Raw genomic sequence first — 21,918 nt, forward strand, 5'->3', positions numbered from 1 at the left:
AATGTTGTGCAGTAATTGAGTGGTTTAGAGCATCTGGCTTTCAGAGCCATGAAACAAAGAAGGGATGAAAACCAGATGGATGTCCAGTTGCGTACCCTGCAATGAGATAGAGGGGATTTAAAGAAGGAAATAACAGAAGGAGAGACAGTTTACATGCACAGTACCAGACTAAAGACAGGGTTACCTATAAGCTTCTCCTTGGCTCTGTTGATTTTAGGAAAGTCTGAGCACGTGCAGCTTTCTGGGTTGATGTATGAGGCCATGCACCCAGTGTCTTGGTCTCTGTAATGGTTTGGCCATCCAAATGGCTGAGTGCATTTTGAAGAGACTGACTTTGGACATGGAAGCGGGTGCAGTGGCAGAGGAGGTGCTTGATGGTGTCCTCACGATTGCAGTGGTCTTGTACAGAAAATTCAACGATTCCGGTGAGTAAGGCTAGGGAATACAAACATGAGAAGGTCCTCTCATAGGCGGTGCAGCAGTGCATAATGTTGTACTGGGAGCGGCTGATCGTAATTGCAGCTGCAGTGATAGATCATGCATGAACAATTGTTCATGATCCAAGCATCCTTTAAATGATGCTTGGATTTCTCGATCCAGAGTCTTCCAAGGAGCCAGAGTGATGTCTTGAGAAAGTCGGCACAGTTGGCCTACATCCGTTATCTATTTCCAAACTGCACACATAGCCACAGGTTCACATTGCCGCAGAGTATGGACAGTTTAGTTGTCCTTTGCCATACTACGAGATGAGGCTGAGTAGGAGGTGGCCTGACAAATGCACAAAGCAAATTGAGTTTCGAGCTTGCAACTGCTGAACTGTTGTTGCATTAAAAACTGTACCATGTGTTGGAACATGTTCGTTAAAGCAGCAGCATGTGAGAAAATTCATATACCTTAGCTCCCGTGTACTACATTGTATTTCATTAGTTCCTTTTCCCTCTCTTAAAAAATAATCTTATGTATGCTGGTTTTGCTCTGGCTAACCTCTTCGCTTTTCCATCTTCCTTCTCCTTGACTCGTGTCCTGCAAGTTCAGTAGAAGATGGCACATTAATTTTACTAGGGCTTGAGCTTCCAGTGTACTAAACCAAGCAGCTGCAGTTTAAAGTTTTACAAACTTGTGAAGTCCAGAAAAGCTGTCTTTGTGGTCGGATATGTTCAGCAAAAGCCGTATCATTAACAATGATGATGATGGAATGTGGTTGGTTCTTTGTAGTGGCGAGCTTAGTTATGTCAGAGCCGTGAGTAAAATTAACTTCGAAAAGAAAAACGAAGGTGGAGAAAGGGTGGCAAGAAGATGGGAGGGCACGAGGCACCAAGAGTGCATTGTATCTATTCTTTTTAACTTGCGTGTTTGTTAAAAACGACAAAAGATGTGCGAGTCTTTGCCCTCCGTCATACGTATCCCGCTGTTGCTACGTCCTCTCGACGTTTCATGACTACTGCTGCCGCTGTGGGCCTGCGGCTGCTATACAGTTGCAAGATGATGTACTGGCGTTTGACACGCCCGATTACTACGAGCACGCCTAGTCTACGACACGCTGCGTGGGTGCGGCGCCGTAGAGGACACTTCGTGCTCAGAATTTGCTTAGCTGGCGGTCATCGACAAATGTGATGGGCAGTCTCCACTGGTCGATTTCCTACGACGCAAGCAGGAGCAAGTTGGTACAGCGCGCTTCCGCTACCACTCAAATTACCCGCTTCGTAGAGCATTCGCGCGTCGACAGGGTGCGCCACACGCACAAGGAGCCTGAAGCAATCGTAGGCTCATAGTGCGCAAATTTATTAGTAGTACAAACTTTGCTCACCTTTGTACGAAACAAACTACTTCAGCAGTGCTCCAGAAAGTATACCTGTTGCTACAGCTTGCGATGCTTAACTCGGGTTAAATCACTCTTGATTGTAATACTTGCGCACTTCTCGCACTGGCAGTAGGGCTTTTATTGCTTGCTCGAAGTATTAGGAACTTTTGGGTACCAATGGTACAAACGTCGGATTTCTCAGACCCTGAAGTTAACAAGCTAACAAGTTAAGAAATAAGCCAATTTTTTTCTTATCATATATAGTTAAATGATAGTCGCAACAAACGTAACCGATATTTTTGATAGCGTTGAGCCGGTAGAGAGATGCACATCTGAAGCCAGAAACCAATAAAAGGCGATAAGCTGTGCGCGAGGAGTTGTACTACTAGAGCTCTGCAAACTGTGGGAGGAGGCGGCAACCATCTTGGCGGCTGCCGCGGCGCGCGCGCTATGGAAAGGAGTGGAGCCCGCCGCGGCCCGTCTGCAGCCCGATGAGGACATGCGTCTGCGGCTGTTCACGCTACTGTCCGTCGACTTGCTGCTGCTTAACGTGACCGGTAAGCCCCTTTATTGCAGCTGAGGAGGAACACTCGATCGGTAACTGGTTGTAAGCTGCGTGTTTTGTTTCTCCTTCGCGGCAAGGCCTGTGGGGCTTGCGGCACGATCGACGCCGGAGCGGCACAAGGTTCGACCCGTTTTACTTCTGCACTTGTTGTGACGCGAAAACTGGCGCATCCAAGAAGTCGCGAACGCCTACATTTAATGACTGACGAAGAGCGACGTTCAGGTCGTCTAGGCAGAAACGAAAACAAGAAAACCGATCGAGAGCTTCGTCTTTGCAACGGTGGCTTCACTGCACCACACCTACCGCGTGGGTCGTGACGTCATGCTCGCACTGAAACCGATGTGCAGAGCTTTGAAGGCGCATATCCCGAAACGGCACGATGTTGTGCGTTCCTGTACCGAAAATGCCTTTCTTTCCTCCCTTTGCATTTGTGTAAATTTGTAAAAGGAAAGTTCGGTAGTACCGTTAAAACACAGCTTTAGTGCGTGCTTCGCAACTGTCCACGTATGTTTTTAGGCCGTCTCCAATACTAACTTCGCCGCTGTAGATAGACCACCGTTTCCATTATCCTTGTCCTCTTTGTCACATTCACCGGGTAATATGCTTACACCGTGTTCACATCCCAGTAAAAAGAAAAAAAAAAGAACGAAGTATTAGGCTGACGAAAGTGTTGCCAGCGAAACAATCGGACGCAGCGCGACAGTCGCTTCCTTGTGTTCACATATAAGAACAGTCCGTATATGTTTCGTGCTTCGAGCAGTGGGGGAGGTAGACGTACTACATCATTACGGGCACGTGTTGTGACATTTGTTCTTCTACCTTTTATAGCATGACAGCGAGTGGAAACAAACCTTTTGGGGGAACGACCGCGCCATTCTTGAAGACCCCGCGCTGCCTTTCTTTGTTTTTTTCCCTCTCTGAAGTGGCGCGCGAACAATGCGGCTTTCTCTTGCCACCGCAAACAAAGCACAATCGATATGCGGAGGCAAAAAAGCCGGCGCTGCCGAGAATCGTGCGTAGAGCACTCTTGCTAGATGAGCACACAAATGCTGCACACCACCGCGAGAGCCGCAAGGAAGGAACGGGCGAGGGCGGCCAGAGCTCGGCGTGCAAATATGTTGTCTGCCGCCGAGAGAACGCAGCGTAGCCTCCGAGCTCGTGGCCCATGCTCCGCGTCCAACGCTAGTCGACGCAGCTGATCCGTGGTGCCCGGCAGAATTGCGCTGGTGATTTTAATACATTTGCTGAGTATCAGGCTAGATAAGTCATTGCCGACGTCTCTGCCATTTTATAAATAAACTTATCTCTCTCTCTCTCTTTAACAGGTACGTTTGCAATTATAAGAGACATCGATGCCATGGAGATCAAAAGAAAAAAAAAAGCGCATACGTACATGCATATGCCTCCGGGCCTTGAAAGAGAAAATAAATGAACGAAATATACATTTTCCCAGACCCGAAGGCAGCTCAGAGAGACAACCGCTTTTCAAGTCTTCTTTTTTTCTTTCTTTTAATTTTAATTTGCGCTTAAATAAGAAAAGTCTCAACTCGGTGTGCACGCTGTTGACATAAATTCGAACGCGAGCAAGATGAAAACGGCTATGGAGTGTGTTGTTGCGTTTACAAATTCGCCGTCATTTGTGGCCGTCCGTGGCTTAATTTAGGCTCAAAAACGTGCGTCTGGGAGCTTATTTTACATGGCACTACCATGTAATTACGCGTAAAAGGTGTATTGATCGTTCTTTTCTTTCATCGCGTTTCCATTTATGCTGATAGTATTAGGAGAAAGCAACCGTTTCCTCACATTTCTTGTCGTAGGAACCGCTTTTCTTTATCTAAACAAAGAAATGAAGGCTTTATGGTATGTATAAGTTCTCACGTTGATGCCGCATCCTGGATTTATTCGAAACTTACTTCACGTGGGTTTTTCGTCGTCTGTGATGATACAACGGTCTGAATAAAGTTGGTCTCAATTTTCACAAAAGACTGGAGGGGGGGGGAGCTAACGGCGAGGATATATTTCATACAATGGCGCTTGAATGAAACTTTGTCCTCAATAAGTGTTTTACGTCATCGATCCCGAGTTAACACGGAGGAAGGGAAAATATAGGAGTGAGCATTACGTCACGCAGCCAGCCTTGGCAAGCGAGCGCTCCGTGAAGCCACAGTGGTGGCCCAACACGTGACCTCTTACGTCTAGATCATGGGGCAAGAATCGAGATTTGCTGAGGCGTTTGGTACCCGGTAGGTATGCCAGTAGTTTTTATTCGGCGCGCGTTTGTTCGGCTGCCCTGCCGCGGCTCTGCCTGCAGAGCGGGAACACTAAAACCAACCGCGCACTTTGACGTGCGATCACATGTTGGTCCACTACTGGCCCACCAGGTTTGGCTTCAATCGCATTCTAGCCGATTCGTCCGTCTGTCGCCTGTACGCAAAAACCTCCTCCGGCGCAAGCCCATGCGCATGCGTAAAAAAAAAGGAAAAAGAGAGGCGCGCGATTGGCTGCGCCAGTAGAGACGTCGTTGCTCACCGTCGCAGCCGAGCGCGCGTGCTGCATTTTCACTCCGGCTCCGAAATGAGTGGGCCACGCGTACAAACGTACTGCTGAGGAGCAGCAGCTTTCGATCAGCAACGCCGCGATCAGTACCACGAACGAGCTCGTCTATGCGCCGTGACGATGCTGCAGCCCGGGCAGAAGAACAGGCTCTTGCAACCGAGCGCAAGCAGCAACGACGTACCGAGGATCCAGGAGTCTACAAAGCCGTCGTTTAATGAACTGGGATTAACCCAGTGATAAACACCGGGCCCGTACGTTTCAGATTCGCTGGTTAATCAGCTCTACGAAGTGCTTGGGCGGTGATTTTTTTCCTTCCTCCATGCGAGTTAAGTTTAAAAAAAGATTATAAGCAAGTTGCATCATAATATACAAGAGGCCGCACGGGTGTGTACGCTTCGTGTCATGAATCCAACCTTTCGACGAACGGCATCCACCCAAGACTGATTTGATAAGATTAACGCGAGAACGTCAATTTTTATTTGCTTATTCAGTGCGTATGTGTCTGTGTGTGTCGGGGGAGGGAGGAGGTGGAGGCATGCACCTTAAGATTTCATCTGGTTTCACGTCCCTAAACTACAGATTGGGTTTACAAGGGACGCCCTAATGTAAGGCTCCGGAATAATTTTGACCGCCTGTCGTTCTTTAACGTGCACCCAATGCACGGTATACGCGAGCGTCTTTCTTTTCATTATGCAAAAAAAGGTGAGGTGTGCAGACAGTTCAGCTTTCTCTCGTTCTTTCTTTTTCTTTTCTGCATTCCGCCCCCATCGGAATGCGACCTTGCCGCGGCCGGGGATCGTACCCGCGTCCTCGTGCTTAGCGACACACCATGGATGGATGGATTGATGGATGGATGTTATGCGCGTCCCCTTTGGAACGGGGCGGTGGGTTGCGCCACCAAGCCCTTGCTATCATACGGCCTAATGTCCTATCTAGGTTAAACAAGAAAAAAAAAAAGAAAACGCCACAGCCGCCACAACAGAGCCACACCGCGGCCGGTTCGTGCGACTCGCACGCCGCCTGCTTAGCGCGGCGCTTGCGCGATCTTCGAAACGAGGCTTCCGGATGATCCATCGCAAATCATGTCGCGTGTTCTGGGACCGCTTCTTCGCGATGGAAACCTTCGGGGAGGAAAGAAACAAACCAAGAAAGAGCGAGAGAAAAGCGTGCGCGCGTCGCCGCTCTCTCGGGGCATTCCTCGTCATCGGCGGAGCGCGACAGAACGCATGCGCGACCGCGACGACGAGCCGTTTATACGAGAGCCGGGCCCGACAGCTTCTGTGCTTCTCGGTATTCCTTCGTCTGGTGCCTCCTGGAGGTGCGGGAACGCCACGTGCGCTGCAGCGCGTCGCGCGCGCCATTTCTGTGCACGCGAGCGGCGGGCCTCCTTTTTTATTTTTGCATTCTTTTTCCAGCGAAGCGTCGGCGTTACCGTGCGAGATCTGCATCGAGTGCATAAATAAATAGATTGATAAATAGATCAATAAATCCTTCGGCGCTATTACGTGCTTGCGCTGTGGGGGCTCAGCAGCGCTCGTGAACGCTCTGCCATCGGAACGTGCAGACGCGCGAGTTCGATTTATCCCTCGCACTGTCCTGTCAGCAAACTTGTACCGCGATATGTCCGAGTCTGACCAACGCCCTGTTTTGACGGCCGCCAGCCGAGAGGAGGGTCCGAAACTATTTAACAGCAGAAGGTTTGCGTTGGGCCCCCGATGACCCCTCCCCCGTGTTTAGGCTCTCGTCTGAGGAGTCCCGAAGAGTCGTATCAAAAGGGTGCGTCGCGTGCGGTATGGTCGTTCCGAGCGCTCAATTCCGACCCAAAGAGCAGGCCCACGTGACTGCTACGGTCTCTCCGATTAGCCCAAATTGCCGCGATTACCAAATTTAACAGAATGGCGGAATCTAGCGATGCCTAGAACAGCACCCCGGGTTTGGGTATCCCGATGAGGTAGACTTAGCGGGGTGTCTCCCGCACAACCGAAGAGCGAAGCGGGAAAGCACGAGCAGCAGCTGCGACGTCAACGTTTAGGGAGGAGGAACTTGGCGTATAGGGCCGCTGGCTTATGCGCCCCAAATTACGTATACGCCCTAAAGGAGATTTACCAATGTTTGGGAGGTCGTTGAAACGGATGTAGACGCGTTGCACGTCAAGACGTCGAGAATCTTCGCGTCTACCATTGCCCACAGTGCGTGGAAAGCTCAAGAAATATGTATATTTTTTTGTTGATATGGCGACTTCCGGAGAAGCATTTAATCTGCAGATGGCCTCATGACGAAATCATACAGACATAAGTTTGATGTCTGACTTTCGCGAGGGAAAACTAGCTCAGGAATTCGACGAGTGCGGAAACTGCGGTGCGAACACGACACTCGCGCAGAACTGTGTTGTCAAGCGCTGAGAAAAAAAAGAAAAAAAAAGCCTGGGAGTCACAATGGCTCAGCTTTCGACTTTGCTGCCACAAAGAAAGTCTAATTACGAGAGTTGCTATATATGTATTGCAGGAAGCTAGACAAAGCTCTGCAATAAAAGGGCTCACAGTAACGAGGGAAATCCATTATCTGTTTGTCCCCGCGTGCTGTGTCTTCTTATGGCGCGCACTTTCTGGACTGCATGGTGCTGGGTGTCGAGAAGGACTGGTTTCGGAGGACGGGCCAGTCAACTCATCTGTCTCGCCGTGAATGGGAGTTTTAGGCTGATGTTTAAATAGGTGCACGGACGCGTGCCACATAGTGTCGTGTTGCAGTATAGACTGACATCACGTTTAGGGGCGCTCGAGTTGCAGCCCGACGATGCATGTGTCGGGCGACGTTCCCGCTCGTGCTGCTGGCCATCGCCTGCAGTACACGTCAGTTTCTCGTGCGCCGCAAGGGGGGCCGTGGAAGTTTCGTCACACCGATGGACCTCATCGTCCCCGCCGTCGTCTTCTGCGTGTCGGGATGCCGCGCGGCTCACTTGGCCCAGACCGGCGCGGCGTGCGAGCCCCCTTTTCCCAAACATCGGCAGCGGGGGAGTCTAATTTTGGCCGCCTCCGAGGAGTTCGAGTCGACGGCAACTCGGGCGCGGGGAAAACTTTCTCTGCGGAATGCCGCGACGGTGGCGAGCACCAGCCGCCGCCGCCGCCGCGTTCACCCTTGGGCCCAGAGATCCGCGCCGCGTGCGAGAAGAAGGGCGCGGGTGCGAGCGCGTCTCGCCGCTCTCATCCAAATTGACTGCCGCCGGCGGCCGACGCGCCGCCAGCTTCATCAACCCCGGCCAGGGGCGGGGTTCTGCCTTCTTTCGCGTCCCCCATTTTTACCTCTTTCGGCCTCTTCTTTTCATCTTCTGTCTGCGTTTCCTTGCATTCGTTATCTTTATTTATTCTTTTTCGCTTCGCCTCTTTGACTTGGGAAGGGAGGCGTGCGTCTGGAGTCTGGAGCTTCAGTTGATCTGCGAGTTGTCCTTTTCAGGCTTCCCTCGGGAGCTGCTGCTGCCATGTAGCGCTCATGCTTAGAGGGAGGAAAACAGAGAAACGGGGAGCGAAGGCAGGGCGCTTATTTCTCGTGATGCTTGAGAGGCTGTTCCGACGCGTGTCTCCGTTTATTATTATTTTTCCCTTTTCGCGCGCTCTTGAAGCGGCAGTGGAAGCATCGATTTTTTCGCGCACGATGTGACGGCCAGCGGATGCTGTAGACCGACCCCCCGGTTGTTTTAAGACCGACTTTGCAGAACCGACAACAGGTGGACGCCAGTGAGTGGACGAGAGGGAGAGCGAGGCTCTTGAATGAATCCCGACTGAGTCTACTTTGCCACGTTGGCACGCATAGCACGAGCAGTGTGCTACTCTGGGGAAGTGCTCCGGATGGCAGTGACGCGCTACTCCAGCGTCTGTTCAGTGAGCGGGTGTACGCAGAGCGCGCATGCGCGTCTGTAGTCTGCCGCTTCTGTGCCGTTCCTGCGTTTCTAAACGCCTCCACAGTTTTGGAAGCCAGGACAGCGAGAAAACGAACACGAACGAGATGGCCGGGCCTACCAACAATTCGCTTCTATCCGATGTTCTATCCTCCCTAACTATGCGACGCTGTTTTCCAGCAATGTTGCAATTACCATATATATATATATATATATATATATATATATATATATATATATATATATATATATATATATATATATATATATATATATATATATATATATATATATATATCAACATTTCGGTTACATGCATCTTGTTTGAAACACTAACTTCCTTCCGTTTCCATACTGTGGCAGCGTTACCCACCGCATTAAAGGTTGTTCAGCGTCAATGGTTTCTCCTCGTCACACGGTATACATACCGGTGGCATTTCATTTTCCGTTTTTTTTTTCTTTTTCCAATTGTTCCACCCCAACTGGATTCTGTTCGCCGCCTTTCCTTCGACGCCGCTGTCGACCGTTGAACCGAGATGCTTGAACCGTGGACCCCCCTCGTCTTCGATTGTGCTGTCTTCTCAATTCTCACAGCTGATTTTCCGTGTTCGGAGCATGCGCATTCTTCTTTGCTTCTCGTAGACCTCAGACTTCATTACTTTGTCAATTTTCTGCCCTCTGCGCTCCGCGACTTGGCTCCACCACTTGCACGGCTTCGTCGTCGCTGCAGGGATCAATGTCACCGGCGTGATTCCCAAGGCTCGCTCGTTGCTGCCGCGGAACCTTGATGGCGTCTGTTCGAAGATTCCGTCGTCCTCGTTTCCATCCTTGATCAGCCGGACGTGCACAACCTCCGCCACACTTAACGCGGACAACCCTTAGCACATTTTTCTCCGGTGGTTGGTGTCGGAGATTTGCGGCCGGGTTGCCTCGAAACTGCTACCTTTAATGCTTCTTCCTTCCAGTTAAGGCTTTGCGTGTTTGCTGCTTAGAGTTTGCGTTCGTTATAACGAAGCTGTTTGACTGAAATAAAATGAAGATTATAATTAAAACCTCTTTATTGTTTTTGTTAGATCTTGCTGCGGCTGTATTCTGGGGCTGCATTTCCGCGTAAGGCTCCTTAAGAACTTCGTGACCATGGTCTGTGCTTACTGAATGACTTATAATTACCGCTGAAGAGCCTATAGGTCTGGAACACACGAAACAATGAAGCAGCCTGTGCGTCGTCTTTCTCTCTCTTTCCACCCCCCCCCCCCCTCCCCCGGTAATGTCATTCATGCGGCTTCGTGACTCCCCTCTCTTTCATGTGTCTTCACTAAGATAGCGTTTTAGTTCACTGTTGGTCGACGTTCGATCACGATTTCGATCGTATCGCCGTTACTCCGCGCTATTTGGATATCGTGGCAAAAATTTTAACTGCAGCCGACGGATGCGATAACGCTCAGCACCCGAACTGTATACGCGCGCAAGCAATACGGCGACGTGGCGCCTGCTTACGCACTTGCCTCGGACGTCGTGCGCGCGGATTCAGTTGGTAAGTTTGCGGTAATTCAGTTTACAGTTTTGCGTGATAGGCGGCGCCGAGTGAATGGATATGTTTTCCCTGGCGACGGAACTCGCCGTAGCGCAAAGCCAAGTCCGACGTGCATACCGGTTTATATATAGTTGCAAGCAAACGCGATTGACCTTGGCGCGCTATTATATATACGGGCAGGAAGGCGCCCTCCTCCCCCCCCCCCCCCTCGCAGCGCGGGGCTGACGTCCAAGCTCTTGGCTTTCGCTAATGCACGCACCGTGACACGCGACGGCGTTTTCCTCTGCGGAGTCGTCCTCGTCCCACTCGCCATCGTTGGCTGAAGCTTCCGCTTTTCGCGCTCACTCGAACCCTGCCGTGCAGTGTGTGTGTGTGCTGGCTTGCACTGACAAACTCGCGCAGTATGTTTTATAGTTTGCTTAAATGGACGCTAAATAGAAATATACGCGGAGCTGTATAAGCAGATCACCCTTCTACAATTTATATTTTTAAGAAAAGAGGAAATTTGGCTCTTATTTTATTCCAGTAAGCAGGGGGATTGTTAAGGCGAGTTTTGAGGCTCCCCGAAATTATCGCTGTGGTGATCTGTATATACTGGTTAGAGCACAAATTTCGTGTATGTCAATATATGTATACGCCAAAGTGTATATATAACATGTTCGTACTATTATATGTAAGCGATGTGATTGATTCACGCGCAGAGTCAAGTGAACATTGCATGATTGCCGCCGCTGTTCCCCATCAAAACCCCTCGAGACAATAATTCCTAACTGCGGCTCTGCCAGTGATCAACCTCTACACTATATGACGCTCCCACTGTCTGACCCCATACGTGTACATAAATAGCCAAAAATTTAGACGCGGACAAAGCCGTCGCCGTAGCTAAATTGATGGTAGAGCATCGCACGCGTACGGAGGATGTTGGTTCTGCTCCCACCGGCGGCAAGTTGTCTTTTCGTCCACTTTCTCACCCTAAGATTTCGACATTTCGGTTAAATGCGTTCCCTGGTTTCGTTATCGGTCGGCTTCACAAAGCTGTAGCGCTTGCACTGCATCGTTTTCCGCTGTTCTGAACAGCGGGGCAACCGCAGGCGACACACACACACACACGCCTGTTTCCTGGGGGTAGATGGTGTGAGTGCGCGTTTAGTTTCGTAAGGGACGACTATGCACTGTTTTCTTCGGCGATCGAACGCGACGCCTTGTGGCCGGCTGCCTGAGTTTGCGAGCGACCCCGCTGCATAGTTCTGCAGTGCCTCCGCGGGGAGTTCGCGGCACAATGCTGCGGCCACGAGAGCTGCCTGACAGATGACGGCCCGCCGCTGCATGCAGTGCGGGGCGATCGTGCGTACGCGGTCGTGCAGCGGCGCAGAAAAAGAGAGTGGCCTCCTTGTCATTCAGGGCGGCGGCAAAGTGGGTCGCACTCACGTACTGATGGGATTGGGCGGTGGCGGAGACGTTCGTCGCTGGGGATCAATACGTGCTCGCTGGCAACCAAAAAAGGCCCAAAGCCACTCGGTGGGGCCGAGCAGGCGCGTTGGAGTTGTTTTGTTTTCTTCATTCGTCCTACGCGTTCGTCCTTTCCCAGCTCTGGTGTCCAACGGGTTGACGAAACACTGTTTCGTCTCGAGCACCCCTAGTCGATGGAGTGTGTAGTTAGCCATCGACCGTCGTCCTAGATACCGGTTGTTGCACGGTACTCTTCGCTGAAGCGGTTTGCCCTTATGCCTTAATACGGAGCGAAGGGGCATCATTTTATCGGACTTCCTTGTGGTGCCTCGTAACGTAAGATGGGAAAGGAAAAAAAAAGAAAAGAAAGGTGCGTGTGTGAGGGAGGGAGGGGGCGTCTTCTACAAACACAGTGCATGCGTTGCCTCCTAAGTCTTTGTGTTATAATTGAAATGAAAATTCATTAAGCATGGCGAGCTGTCGTCAAACTAAGAAATAGTTTCTCGAGTACACACCTGATGTGAGCCACTTAAGTTTCATTACCGTCATTATTTCTCGCTTACATTTCGTTTACTTGGCGTTCCCAGTGAACAGTAGTGTTCTATCCTTATAATCGATATACCTTTCGACCATACTGCTCCTAATTGTATACGCAGTAGTAATTTTGTATTAGTAGCCCGATGCTTGTGGTCGATGACTCGGTATACGCGTAACTCGACAACAGCAACGGTCCTTATGCCCTGAAGCCACGAGGCATCACACGACGGCTTATCGGTTAGCTGCGCGCTCCTTAAAATAATGTGCCACATCCGCCGCCGTGACCGCATCTGGCGCTGGCTAACACTCCTGCAGGGCTAGATGTAGTAGTAGTACGTAGGCGCAAATGCGTGAGAAGTTGCACGGGAGAAGTTGTTGCTGCTGTGGGTTAATGGCGGAGCATCGCAAGCGTGCAATCACGAAGATGCGGGTTCGACTCCCACCGCCGGCAAGTTGTCTTTCATCCACTTTCATTCCTGTTTTCCTTATTCATATATTTCAAGTAAAATGGGCAGTTAATTCTTGCTGCGCTTTCCTCGGTTTCCTTCTCTGTTGGCTTCATGAGGCGGTGCGGGAAGTTCACGAACGAAATTAGGACCGTAAGTAGCAGTGTGAAGAAGTGTAGACTATTTCTCTGCGGTTAGAAAACAAGCAAAACAAAAATGACTCCTTTTTTGCAGCCCTGAGTGATTTACTGGGATAAGCAGTTAACTTGAAGAAGGTGTTATTGCTGGCTTCGCTTGTCTCACTGCTCTTTCAGGGGGGCTCGTTTTCACTCCGGTGTTTGCATGCGCGCTCGGACTCGGTGCATCGCCGATTCTCGCGCGGCAGTTCTGGACAAGATTTTGCTGCCGCCGGCCTTCGACTGCTCCATCTCTGGTACTTAATTACGCCAATTAAGACCATCTCGGATTCGTAATTTGCAAACTGTGTCGTCAGATGTTCGATTCCGAATCTTATTTCCGTATCTCTTCCCGTTTGCCCAGAACTACTGCCCAAATTTGGCGAAATGAGCGTGATGATACGTTACGTTATTACAGACCAATCCAGTTAATTCCAGTTAATCCAGCTTAACTACAGACCAATCCAGATTTGTAGAAATTTTTTACCGCAGTAATTTGCGAAGCTTCACTTGTAGTTCAGATAGCATTTGAGGCACGGTGGTTAGATAAAGCCATATTTCTTCCGTGTAATGATGACCAAAAATCTTATTTTATATGAAAGTACGGCGCGTTTTTAATTTCTCTTACTTTTTTATAGTGAATAATATTTGTTTTTTTTTTGTTGTTGTTGTTGGTAGAATCATTGTTACGGCCATAGAAAGTTTACAACTTATAAAATGTGTCGCAGCTGCCGCTCCGTCATAAAAGGCGCTGGTACATTATGGTTGCATATCTATTTATAGATCACTGACGTTTCGTTATACCTCTGGCTGGTCTCATTGTGTGCACCTGTTAAATTTTGCATTGTCGGTGTAAATGAAAATTTAATATATTCTGGGCTTTCGCTTACCAGATCCATGCCTTGATTATAAGGCACGCCGTATAGTGGGGGACCACATGGGCTTCTTCAAGGCGCGCACAATGCACGTTGAATGGCGTATGGAGTGAAATATCAAACCACACGTAGATACTTTTGGCTTGTCCGCACACGCGTAAAAAAACGACAGTGAAAAAGACAAACAAGAACAAAATAAATAGAATAAATAGAAAATTTATTTGAACGGGAATTGCGGGTATTATTTTATTGATATTCTTTTTCCCCGTGTGCACTGAAATACAGCTTTTTCTTGATTTTAACGAAATCGGTCCTTATACGATTGAGTGAAAATATTGTCATGAATACTGTGAGCGAAATTAATTTTGGCAGCTTACTTACTGCCCTCAATTAGCATTTCTGTGAAGCTTCACTACTTATACGTAAGTGTAGCTTATATGCGCGAGCCAATGTAGTCTTAATTTCTGCAAAAGATTGAGCTGCTCGCAGGGTGAGTCACGCTACTCCGAGCGTGGCTGTATACACTGGTAGAGTCGATGCTCGGACGTGTCGCCTAGGCGAGGTGTCTCGCCGCTTCTCCTAGATGCTCTGTGCAGCGCGATTATCTGTGCTCGTTAAAGAACCCCAGGTGGTCAAAATTTCCGGAGTCCTGAACTACGGCGTGCCTCATAATCAGAAAGTGGTTTTGGCACGTAAAACCCCAATTATTATTATTATTATTATTATTATTATTATTATTATTATTATTATTATTATTATTATTATTATTATTATTATTATTATTATTATTATTATTATTATTATTATTATTATCTGTGCTTGTTATGATCTGTTACAACCTCACGGCAGCATTGAATTCTTTCGTACCCGCCGAAAGCTGCAGACGCGGGAGGATCACAAGTGGCCTCCACCGTAGGGAGTGGACTGCGTTTACCTCGGCAGAGTGACGGGGGAGGGAGGCCATCGACAGAAAATGTTAGCGAAACTACAAAAAAGAGGGAGAAGCGGAAGGCCATAGAAAAGATAAACGGCATGCCACTAAAAGAGTCGTGCCTTCGTTTTTTTTCTTTCTTTCGTTTACAGTGCATACGTAATAGCCGTCAGGGAACAGAATCTTACCAGAGACGTGCATGACAGTACACACACTGGAGAGTACGTGGAGAATAGAGGCAATCACAAACAGCGCTGGCGAAGAAAGCTTCGCTTTACATAAGAATGTACGTATTCTCAAGAGTTACTTGTCTAAATTCAAGCTAGGTAGATACGACTGCAATGGACATATATTTAGACTTTTCCGCTGAGTGTATGAGAATTAGGTTCGCGAAGAAATTATTATTCCATTATTATTTGCGTTTCATTACTAGTGAGCGCGATGCACCCCCCTGTCCTTCTCGTATTATACCCAGTGTAAACCGTATTTCGAAAGAAACTGTAATAGAAGGAGAGATACAGTGCTTAAGAGAGAGGCAGACTGAAGGACACGTAGGCAGGTTAACCAGGTTGCACCTGATTTGCTACCCTGCACCAGGGGAGGGAGGGAATACGAAGATAAAGAGAAGGGAATAGTAGAGGGGATGCGCCCGCAAAAGCTTTCACTGCACGTTCGAACGTGGCTGTAGTGGCTTTCAACTGCAGGATGGCGTTGCATTCACATTATCTTGGTGTCTGTGATCTCTCTGTCGTCCAATCAATCCGCTTAGGGTAGCTCGCAGAAGCTGTCGTGTAAGTTCTTCCCCAAAAGAAGGGCAGTGGCAGACGTTGTGTTCTCTGGTCACGCCACAAGTACAGAATTTGCACGAGAAACCGTCAGTCTTCCTAGTACTATAACTTGACGTTCGTGAACACGTCTTACCGTAAGGTTAGCTCGCAACGAGATAAACCGGGCGGCAGTCGAAAGCGCGACGATGGGCCAAGGCATAGCGATGACGGGGCGCTTGCTTTGAAGGTATCTTTTTGCACGTGTATAAAGGCAGGTGCATACGGCGAATTTCACGGCAAGAATTTAGGGAGGCGCGAAATGGCACGCGTCCTGTGATGTCTTTGTAAGATGGCGTCCCTGATCCAGCATATCATTTTTAATAACCTCCTTGCGAGAACGAGGCTAAGTATACCGCGCACTTGCATGGTACCTCGAGGTCCGTGCATGCCGGTGGCGAAGCTATTTACTTGTTATACTGCGATGCATTATGGCAAACGCTGTAGTGTCTTTAACATCTTCGCGCCACTTCGCTCATTTCATACATATACGCACATGAATAGCTAACCGCCGGCAATGCATATTGCATTGCCCCCCCCCCCCCAACACTTTACGAAAAGAGGACCGAAATGTATTTTATTTGCACACGTGCAGGGTACCGTGCACATGCCGTTATTGGCCGCTTTTGAAGCGCCCGAGGCGGCGTGTTTGCGCACATGCCGCCGTATTGGCAGCGCGATATGTGGCAACGGTGACGCTGACGTCATCGGCGCGTCGAAAACGCTGCGCTATAGCGTAAAAGGCGTGTACGGCTCCTATGCCGAACTTCCGTGTTATTTAGGTGCACGTTAAAGAACCCCAGGTGGTCAAAATTTCCGGAGTCCTCCACTACGGCGTGCCTCATAATCAGCAAGTGGTTTTGGCACGTAAAACCCCAAATATTAAAAAAAAAATTATTAACTTCCGTGTTGCTGGCGTCGTTATCGCGGTGTTTCAAGCAGGCAGCCCGCTCTTCCCTTCGCCCTCTCATTCCGGCGTCCACAGCTGCCTCTGCGCGCGGCAAGTCGACATGCACGAGGCGCAGAGTTATTTATCCGGAGAGAGCCCGACGTCAGATAGAATTTATCGTAGCTGCAGTCGATCTGTCACGTAATCGGTCTCCTCCGCCCCCCTCCCCCTTCCGCGTTTTTTTTTTCTCTCAATATTGTTCAATTTTGTTCAATTTTATTTGTGCGCGCTCTTCTCGAAGAAGTCGATGTGCTTCACAGATATCGTCGAACGCCTGAACTTCCACGTGTGTTTCAGTTAAGGCGTCCGAACATCTGTTTCGCGCGTGTTTCTTCGTACAACTCTTGGTTCTTATGGCGCACAAAGTGAACACGTTGTAAACCCTGTAGCCCGCAACAGAGTTCTTTGAATGACCCTCGTAATCGGCGGTTCGATGGCACGCGGGACAACACATTAAGAAAAATGTCACAACGGAGCACGACAGCACTGCCGGCATGGGGCACGTAATCTCTCGTAGTCGGTGTCCGAGTTCCCTCTTGAATTCCGGAAACAGCGTTCGTTTTTATTATCAACGACTGGGGTCGGGGGGGGGGGGGGGGGGGGAAGGTTCGCCCTGTCGTATACAGTACAGTTGCGTTCGGTGGCGTCGGCACGTATGTGCTCAGCAGCGAAGTTTGAGTGCACTTGGTCGTGCCTCACCTCGGCGCTGCGCCACTATTGGTGTATACGCGTGTACAGAATCGCACTCGGCATGTGAAATCTAGATGTATCGCAGCGACGGTCCTTCGACCATAGAGAAATGAAAGAGGCGTTAATAAGGGCGGTTCGAAGTTTGCTATAGTGTGTGCGTGGCGACTCGCCGTGGTTGCTTTAGCGGCTTTGTCGTTGCGCCGCTAAGCACGAGGTCGCGGGATCGCAGCCCGACCGCGGCGGCCGCGGCATTCCGGTTGAAGCGAAACGCAAAAAGGCTTCGGTTTCGCCGGTGCAGTGTATATACCGGGTGTTTCAGCGAGGACTTTCAAAAATTTTTAACGGTTACCTGTGCCAGATAGCGCAATTGCAGTTCACGAGTTGATCCACTCCAAGAGGCGGACATTGCTTGTACGAAAAATTGAAATGCGTAATCGACAAATCGGCAATTCGTTAATTATGTTTTTAGCTAATTACCTGAAGACCCATATTCCAATTTACGAGTTCTAGCCGCGGAGTTCGCAAGGCAGATCCACTCGGAACGAATGGTGAGAACGACACCAGTTTCGAGATGTTAATTCCCGAGCTTTGCGGTGAAATGCATCGGCGTTCCAGTTACGTTTGTGCTTCAATGCATAAAATGATATTATTATCTCGAAACTGTTAACGTCCTTAGAATTCCTTGCGAGTGGATCCGCCTTGCGAACTCCACAGCTATAACTCGCAAATTGCAATATGGGCCATCAGGTAATTAGCTAAAACATAATTAATCAATTTTATTAATTAATCGATTATGCATTTCAGTATTTTGGACAAGTAATGTCCGTCTCTTGGAGTGGACCAGCTCATGAACTACAATTGCGCTACCGGCAACCTTTAAACATTTTTTGAATGTGTTCGCTGGAACACCAGTGTTGCGTTTCGCCTGCGACACGTGGTTTTGCCGGCGCGACTGCGGAGGGGCGGCAGACATTTTGGCCCGATCGTCGTCACCGCAACGCTCATCGGCAGGTGTTTCCAGGCGCGACTGCGGCGATGCGACCGCAACGGATCACCCTCGCATTCCAGTCATTGTGCCCGAAACAGGCGATGCCAAAGCAGGGATCATCCTCTCATTCCAGTCATTGTGCCCGAAACAGGCGATGCCAAAGCAGGGATCATCCTCTCATTCCAGTCATTGTGCCCGAAACAGGCGATGCCAAAGCAGGGATCATCCTCTCATTCCAGTCATTGTGCCCGAAACAGGCGATGCCAAAGCAGGGATCATCCTCTCATTACAGTCATTGTGCTCGACCGGCAGCGCTACAACAGGGTGCTACGAGATCGTGCTCGACAGGGTGCTACGAGATCGTGCTCGACATGGTGCTACGGCATCGCTACGACAGTGTGCGTCACCATTAGCCCATTGTACATTCACGTGCTCGTCTTTTGAGGGGTTCCTTCTTGCCCTCAACTGCGAGAGTATAAAAACAGCTGCCCCCGGACGCCAAAAAAAGAGGGCTCCGATTTCTTCTGTTGAGTGAAGTGCTCTCCCGTCTCTCTACTTCGGTCAAACCTGACCGCCAACTCTTTGCGATGTTAAAATAAACAAGTTGTTTCGTTGTTACCAGTCGACTCTTGCTTTGCCGGGACCTTCGGATGCTTCCAGTTGTACCCCAGGCCGCCAGGCCAACGCTACCCTTGGGGCTTGCGACCCAGGTACAACCACGGGCGTCAGCGCCGAGTTCCCAACAGATCGTACCAGCGGTGCGATTCCAAACATCTGGTTGGCAGCGGTGAGATCGCCTCCGACTTCAAACATCTGGTTGGCAGCGGTGAGATCGCCTACGACTTCAAACAACTGTCTGCCAGCGGTGAGATCGCGACAACGGAGGCCAGCAGCGAAGAGATGCAGTTGACGGTATGCTGAGCAGCTCAACGACGATCCGGGAGCAGTGCAACGAGCCCTGTGTGACGACTGGTTGCCTGCAGCGGAACGACTGCGCGGAATTCCTGCCTGCGAGGTTTGGTGAGTGCGGGACTTTCTTCTTCTGAGCTTTGCCAGGCTTTTGTTAGTGTCAGAAACAGAGCTGGTAATTGTGGTTGTCGTTGCTGCCGGGTTAGTTTGCGGCAAGACAATAGTAAGCAGTAGAGAAAGCAGCATTCAGAGCAGCCATGGATTTGAAGTCGTTGCGCAAACCGAAATTGTTGGAGCTTGCAAGAGAGTTGGGTCTGGATGTCTCAGACAAACTAAGAAAACCTGAACTGCTAAAGGCTATTCTTGAGTTAGAGGCTGAGGATGACGAGCTGTCGGAATGCCTTGAGACTATTGAGGAGAGGTCAAAAAGACAGGAGCGCGAACTTAAAGAGCAAAAAGAAAAAGAAGAGCGTGAACTTAAAGAACAGAAAGAGCGAGAGCAACAAGAGAAAAAAGAAGAGCGCGAACACGCTTTGGAAATGAAGCGTCTCGAGGTAGAGATGGAATGCGCTCGTAATGGAAGTCAGGCACACGGTGCAGGAGAACGCGTATTGTTCAAAATGACTGACCTGATGCGGCCGTTTAAGCTTGGAGAGGACATTGGTTTGTTCCTGGTTAACTTTGAGCGAACGTGCGAGAAGCAGGGGTTCTCTCGGGAAACGTGGCCACAGCGCTTGCTCACTTTGTTACCCGGCGAGGCGGCCGACGTAGTCGCTCGCTTGGATAGAGAGGAGGCAGAGGATTTCGACAAAGTGAAATCGAGTCTTCTAAAAAAGTACCGGCTGTCTGCGGAGGCGTTCCGTCGGAAGTTTCGGGAAAATGAGAAAGGCAAAAGTGAGTCATATACAGAGTTTGCGTATAGGCTTATGTCGAACATGCAGGAGTGGCTCAAAGAAGAGAAAGCGTTTGGTGACCACGATAAAGTTCTGCAGTGTTTCGGGCTAGAACAGTTTTATAGTCGGTTACCGGAGAACGTGCGATACTGGGTCTTGGATAGGCCAGACGTTTGTACGGTGGCTAAAGCCGCTGAGCTAGCCGAGGAGTTTGTGACGCGTCGGGCTCGCGGAGCTAAGGACGGTCAAAAGGGTGAATTTGGCTCGAAGTTTGAGAGGCCGAGGTTCACGCCCATGAGATTAAAGGGGGACACGCGTAGTGCGGATGCGAGCGAAAGCAGTCCGACCAAACGTAAAGAGACGGCGGCAGCCAAACGCAGAAAGCGGTTCGAGATGAGGCGAGCGCGCTTGTGTTATACGTGCCAGAAGCCGGGTCACTTTTCGGCGCAGTGTCCGGAAACAACACCAAAAGTTGTGTTTTTTTCAATAGGCAGCACTGACGAGAACATGAAGCTTCTCGAGCCTTACATGCGAGACCTCCTCGTGAACGGGAAAGAGTGCCGAGTGCTTCGCGATTCCGCAGCTACGATGGATGTAGTTCACCCGTCTTACGTAGAACCCCATATGTTCACGGGCGAGTGCGCGTGGATCAAGCAAGCCGTGGAAGCTCATAGCGTGTGTCTGCCAGTAGCAAAGGTGCTTATTGAAGGACCTTTCGGAGCGCTTGAGACAGAGGCGGCAGTGTCATCTATGCTGCCACCCCAGTACCCGTACCTATTTTCAAACAGGTCCGATCACCTCCTGCGCGAGAAGGGGCTTTTGTTTGGTGAAGCTAGTGTTCAGGCCTTAACCAGATCGAAGGTTCGGGAGCTCGCTGCAAAGGCGGTAGTTGCGGGGCCGACGTTATCAAACAACGAAAAAGGGTCAGAGGCGCAGCAAGCTGATATTCCGAGCACGCCCGAACTGAATAAACTTGAGTCTGTAACGTTAAAGGCGCCAGATACTAGAGAGGAAACGCCCGACACGGGAAAGTTAGAAGAGCTATCTACTGATTTGCTCATCGCGCCTACGTCAGACGGACTTAATAGGTTGCTAAAAGTCAGCCGGTCGGCTTTGATAGCCGAGCAAAAAAAGGATGGTAGCCTAGAAAACATACGCTGCAATGTCAAAGAAGGTATCGCCAGGAAAACTGCGCGTTTTGTGGAAAGAGGTGGAGTCCTGTACCGGAAGTATCTAGACCGCAGAGGAGTGGAGTTCGATCAGCTGGTCGTGCCTCAATGCTATCGTCAGGATCTGTTGCGCTTGTCACACGGGGGTTCGTGGTCCGGACACCTAGGAGTTAAGAAAACTAAGGACCGTCTCTTGCAAGAGTACTATTGGCCAGGGTGTTTTCGGGACGCAGACCATTTCGTGAGGACATGTGACACTTGTCAGCGGGTGGGCAAACCAGGGGACAAATCGAGGGCGCCGTTGAAATTGGTACCTATCATTACGGAGCCTTTTAGACGGCTCGTTATTGATACTGTGGGACCTCTGCCGGTAACAGCCACGGGGTACAGACACATTTTGACTGTGATCTGCCCAGCGACAAAGTTCCCTGAAGCAGTGCCGCTTAAAGAACTCAGCTCAGTTGAGATAGTTAATGCACTACTGTCCATATTTGCGCGAGTTGGTTTCCCTGCGGAAATCCAATCAGATCAGGGCACAGTGTTTACTAGCGCTTTGACGACAACTTTTCTCGAAAGGTGTGGGGTAAAGCTGTTACACAGCTCAGTGTACCACCCACAGTCGAATTCCGTTGAGAAGCTCCACTCCGTCATGAAGCGCGTGTTGAGAGCGTTGTGTTTTGAACATCGAACTGACTGGGAGCTGTGTCTGCCTGGGGTGATGTTTGCTTTAAGGA

The 21,918-nt window shown here is 49.8% G+C and overlaps 1 protein-coding gene across 2 annotated transcripts in view; it reads left to right on the forward strand.

The window, feature by feature from the left end:
- The first annotated feature begins 2,206 nt into the window (after positions 1-2,206).
- LOC142564065 (protein kinase C-binding protein NELL2-like) overlaps positions 2,207-21,918 on the forward strand; it is a 102,933-nt gene continuing 83,221 nt past the window's right edge. Inside the window, exon 1 of one of the 2 annotated variants that reach the window (XM_075674888.1) lies at positions 2,207-2,358. The gene's annotated coding sequence lies outside the window, so the exon portion shown is untranslated. Of the gene's footprint in view, positions 2,359-10,329; positions 10,349-21,918 lie in introns of those variants that run through there. The other variant, XM_075674889.1, reaches the window with a different exon arrangement.

The sequence above is a fragment of the Dermacentor variabilis genome, chromosome 11, assembly GCF_050947875.1.
Source record: "Dermacentor variabilis isolate Ectoservices chromosome 11, ASM5094787v1, whole genome shotgun sequence".
Classification (NCBI taxonomy): Eukaryota; Metazoa; Arthropoda; class Arachnida; order Ixodida; family Ixodidae; genus Dermacentor; species Dermacentor variabilis.